Raw genomic sequence first — 6,000 nt, forward strand, 5'->3', positions numbered from 1 at the left:
GTTTTACATAGCTCCAGGGAGTGATTAGTCCACAATATATTGCAGTCTATATATATTGATCGATTTTGTATCCGATTGTATTTGTTCAGTATCGATATGAATAATTTGATGAAACATCACCCCTGATTAGTTCAATTGCATACCGGGGAATGCTTATCACGCTAGAAATACTCTAAGAATCTTGCTCTGGCTTAAAATTTCCATCAGTTTTATCACTATTTTTTTAATCACAGGAAGTCGAATCAATGTGTATTTATTTTAACACAATTGGATTTTTTTTAATCTTATATCTGAAGCCTTATCGACAGGCTCACGTTTAAAATCGATTATTAGGCTTTCTTTATTACATTGATTTTTTTAAATACTCCATCTCTTTCAGAGGAACCTGAATATACAACTTAACAAATACTAATTATAATCAACTCTGATCTTACTCATATAATAATAAACCCCATCGCAAAAGGTTATTTTCTCACAGTTTACATAAAATACTACTATATAAATTGTTTTCATTTAAGCGGTGCATGGTATCCTTATTATAATAATAAAGATCAAACAATATATAAAGATAAAAATAAATTATTTTCTGTTTGATCGGACAGATACGGAGTATCTAATTATGAAACAGAGCGCAGCCGCGTAAAGCAAATGGCAAGCGATTGTACGAAATTACGTCGCAGTAAAGAAAAACAAGCAGGCACACTGTCTATAATAGAAGGAGAATGTTCGGGACCACATTGGATACGTGCATTACGTCCCAGTCGTAAGGAGAAGTCACGCGTGGCAGGAGAATGAATAAATAAATGTTGCTGTTACAAAAAAAAAAGAAAAGGTTGTTGAATTATATTTTGGTGTTGTCTCCTTGGAGACGAAAACTTAATACAACCTGTGGTTACCTGTGTAATAAGCTTAGTTACAGCATTACACTTAAGCTATTTGTCTTTTCTCCATTTAACATTTTTGTCCATACAATTTGCAATTGAGGTTTCACTCAAAACATAACGAGGCATCGAATATTTAACCATAGTTTCTTAGTAGAACATTTTTATCAATAATGATTTTTTATTACCTTGTTTCACTTTTTTAACGCATGTGTTCTGCAATTCATGCAGAATTGACAAGTTAGGTAAAACGGGCAGACGTGGATTAACTGCCTTCGAAATGCCTATAATATTATTCGCCATTAATTTTTAAAGATCAAAAGCACTTAAAGTTGTGCGATGGTTTTCAGTGTAATAGTTATAGGTGATATCTTTGCGAAAAGTAGGGGTTTTGTTGTATTTAAGGGAAAAGCAGCAAGTTTTGTTCAATCATTACTGCGTGTAGGAATTTTTTGTTGCCAACTCATTTACAAAAATATCAGCAAACTATATATTTTAATAAATTTCATAAAATCGAATGAAATTCTGAATTTAAAATTCAATTAGGAAAAATATACAAATACAAAAAAGAAAAAAAAAACTGATTTTTCTTACCTAAAAGGATAAAATCAAAAATTGTCTTTCGGAAAAACATAATGTATTTAAAAATAAAGAGTTATTAAATATCTTTATTTTTTTATGATTAAAGTTTCTTAAAATCAAAACGGCAAACGATTTAATTATTTGATACATGCAATGGAAATGTGAAGTTGCCCGTAATTGAATGATAGTTAACGATTGTTTCACACTCCATATCCTTTATTGCGATCCGAATCAGTGAAATTGCCTATTTTTCAATTAAATCGATTGATTGCCTGCTTTAGTTCGAATATCCATCGCGATGCACCATGTGGAATTTTCACATGCCTAGCAAGATTGGCTTAGTCCATAATACATTGTAGTCTACAGTAAACTGTGGAGAACCTATTGTTCAGTTTATACATAAAAAAATATTAGGGTGTAATAGCTTAAATTCAAGTTAAAAATGCAAAAGCCAAATATTATAGTTCAGTTGGGATCGCAACTGAAACATTCATTGCGTATACGCCTCTGTCTTATAAAAAAAGAACTTCTGTCTGCTTGTGCGGTGATAATGGCTTTAATTTGATTTCAAATAAAGTATCAGGTATCACGGTGCTTTAAACAAACAATACTTCTGAACGTACCCTATTAAAGGATCTGCTATTTCTTTAATATATAAACCCCTTTCTATTGTGTGGTCATAAAATTTCTCAAATGCACTTGTGATATTAGATTGTATTGTCTGCTTCCATAGAATTATTTCGATTATAGAATATTGATATATATCTAAGGCATTCTATTACAAAACCGAGCTAAGGTCACTTTCAGGAACATAAAGTGTTTCTTGTAAAATTTCATAAAAAAACGGCTCAATATGTTTGGAGTCCACAGGGAACAAAATCACACACACACACGGACACAGTTCTGTTTATAGAATACTGGCAGACCGCCCAGAGTTACCGATCATAACATACGCATCAATTTTATATTTTAATTCATACAGAAAGTGAGACATATGAATTCTAGTATTGTTAGAAGATTTTATTTATAGACAGGTGTGAAAGAAACTGACAAATTAAATGAACATGCGCTTTGTACAGTGTGTGCGGTCTGCACCAGCCTCATTCAGGGTTTAACCGGCTTCCTCCGAAGTAGGAAGTTTCATGGGAGTATGAATTTCACAAGCGGTCCGCAGTCGCATGTATATCCCTGTTAGGGGAGATGACGACGTTAGGTTTTTGCAACTTTTTGCAGCGAGGTGTCGACGTCCTCCTACATACAGCACCTGGTCTTCCCAAATTGGTCACCCATTTTATTAATGGTCAGGATCAACTTCGCTGATCTGTCGAGAACTGGTGTGTAAACGTGATTATGCCGTATATGCTCTTTGTACATACCTAATCAGAAGCCGAAATAACTCCATGAGTATTCTGTATCTCTTCAGAATTCTTACAAATCATTTCGTATTCGCAAGAAAATAGAATGTGCTTTTCTAAAACTTTTTTCGGTTGGCTGCTTACGGTAAAAAAAATAAAAACAAAAAAAACTGTTGTTTTCGTTTTTGCATTGGTTACTTACGGTAAACGTCTTCCTCTGCAAGCTTTTATTATACAAATGTTCTTTGGATTGAAAGTTGCAAGCTTGTTGGAACAAAGTTTTTTCTTTTTTTTTACGGAGATTTATAGAATCCAATTTCATCTTAATGAAAAATATGCATTTTACATTTATATTATAGTTTGCAATTGTATTATTCATTAATATAAAATTAGGAATCAAATCTTTACTTTCAGGAGAGAAATAGGAAACAATTATATCACAGTATTTGCTCCGACATTTGTTTCAATGTTAGATGTAACCACTTGTAAATATTTTGCAGGCATTACGGAATAAAGAAGCAAACTGAGTGTTTACTAAAGGGAGCTAAATTCTTACTATAATAGATCCATACTCTTATCCTGGTTATGTTGTAGGCATTAAAAATCTCAGGATTGTATGTTTGGGTCAATTTCCTTCTTTTTTCTTAACTTCTGCGTCTCAGTTGAAACGAAATGTCTACGCGGTATATTTATTTTATCATTTCGATGAAGGATATCTACCTTAGCTTTAAACAACACAGTGTTTTACGACTGTTTGACGTCCTAATAAACAAGACATAAAAAGATTATCTCCCGCAATAAATTTGTCGTTTTTTCTCTCGCATTTGTGTCTTATCAGTCGATTAAATGGAAGAGTTTTATGGGTTTCTCAGAATACGAAAAAATGTAGTCAATCCGTATTACATCCTCAAAGCATGTGTCGATGCTTTGAAATCGATATCTTATTTAATTCTAAAGCATTGGAATCCATACTCCTTGTTTTCTATGGAGACTGTGTGTATGTTTTTTTTTGGGGGGGGGCAAAAAGGTAATCAATTAAGAACGAATGCCCAAGCATTACAATTTCCAATGGAAATTTTAACAGAAACGTGCTACACGAAAACATTCCAGATAAATCAAAAAATATACACATATGTATATTTTTTGTATGAGGCACATTTTGCGTCTTTGCTTATGCTTGCCATATTTTATGATTTTTTTTTTTACAAATGATCTTCATGTGTTTAGGAGTGTTCTTACATGTATTGTATATCGGAATGCCTTCGATAAGTATCGACCCGAAGTAATTGGAAACTTCCAGTTGAAGAAGGAATATTCCGAGTTTGAGCAAAGTGAACACTCTAATGCAGCCTAACAGCACATATACATTTGATATGTTTTCTTACCACACGAGTGGAAAGAGTCTATATATAAAATCAACGTTCTTTGATAAGACAGAGGTGCGTTCAAAACTTATGTGTTTTTAGAGCAGAATCGAATCATGATACGTAATTTTCATTTAAAACTATATATCAAGTAATTATATAGGCTGCCCATAAGGTCATTTAAGGGTTTTAAATTTAAATAGATTCTTTATTTTTGAAGATATCTTTCTGTAATGTATACACACTCGGACTAAGACATGGGGAGTTATTGTTTGTATATATATATATATATATATATATATATATATATATATATATATATATATATATATAATTAATACAGGTTAATATTTTTTAGAGATGAAACAACCAATGATTTTGTAATGAGGTTCATAGGTTAATACCAAATAAGAGCAATATATACTTTTTGTTATACGTAAGCATGTATATCTCGCAACAAATTCATGACATGTTTCGGTCAGCCAGCTATAAATAGATAAACGCCCCTTCGAATGTCGATACTCATGCAAATGTAGAATCCATAATTAATATTAAAATAAAATTAGGAAAGTAATAATTAGACGGGCTGTCTAATTTTCAAAATATTATTTGGAGTTTAGTGTGGCGTCTATCCGCAAAGGAAAGTCAGGAAGTGGGTGATTAGCAGGGTCCAGTGATGAGTTAAAGGCATACCGATTGGGAAGCATGTAAGCCTTTTTGGTTGCTGAGCAAACAACCTCATGATTGTTTGATAGTGTGGGAATTATTGATTGCCCATTATTTACTAAACGGTTGTAGATTTTCCAGAAGTCACCGGTTCCTAATTTCTGTGCTTCAATACGTTTTTTTGTGTTTTTGTAAATTCTCACTTAGCTGTCACTATTCCATCCTTACAGTTATTTCTGGTTTCTATGTATTTCTGTCTGTTTGAACTGGACATATGTCGGTTCAATCTGCGGTACGCATGCTGCCTTTGCGCTATGGCAGCTGCACAAGTAGAAGTACGCCATTGTCTCTATAGAAACACCACGCCTCTTATCCATGAAATTCTTCATTGGGCCACTCCACTCTGGTGGTATTACGTTCTTACTCCTCCTACACTTACCATTGACTCTAACATACACTATGCCTTCCTTGAACCTCCTATGCCATTAACAATATGTGGTTTGGTTAATGAAATATAGTATAAAACTGTATGGACCATTCCGTACGCTTCTGACACTTTCGCAAGTTTAAAACAAAATAAAAATACATATCTTTCGTGTAAAGTGTCTCGCGTCCGATTCACCGTTTGAAATTGACCAGCTGTGACAGTGAGGATTTAATAGGGCTTATTCCAATTCCTGGTATAGCTGTCTATTTGAACCTGCAATCGTAAAAAAAATACTCAGTCATCTTTAAATATGTATAACAATAACATACTGAATGTTCACGAGTCTATGACAATTTTAAATATCTGTACAAAAAGCGTCTAGAAACTTATTTAAGGCATTTTGAACCATTATTCACAAATTTCTACCTCAAATAAGACCACATGCCAAAGTCAATATAAATAACTAGTGTCGAAGGATAGAGCGCATTATTGCTTCTTAACTGTATCTGTATGTGTATTTTTTTGCATAGATTGGAAAACATGATGTGTGATATCAAGCGATAACATGAAAGACGTCGGCCGATCATCAGTGCATAAATCCATGTTATCACAGGGAGTTTAAGCAGTGCACTCGTAGACATTCATGCCTGCATAGATAAATACATTTTCGGGCGATTTTAGATGGCAGTTCTTAATTACGTGATTAGTGCTAATTGGTACGTACT

This window comes from Euprymna scolopes, chromosome 30 (assembly GCF_053919585.1).
Source record: "Euprymna scolopes isolate OS-2025 chromosome 30, ASM5391958v1, whole genome shotgun sequence".
NCBI lineage: Eukaryota > Metazoa > Mollusca > Cephalopoda > Sepiida > Sepiolidae > Euprymna > Euprymna scolopes.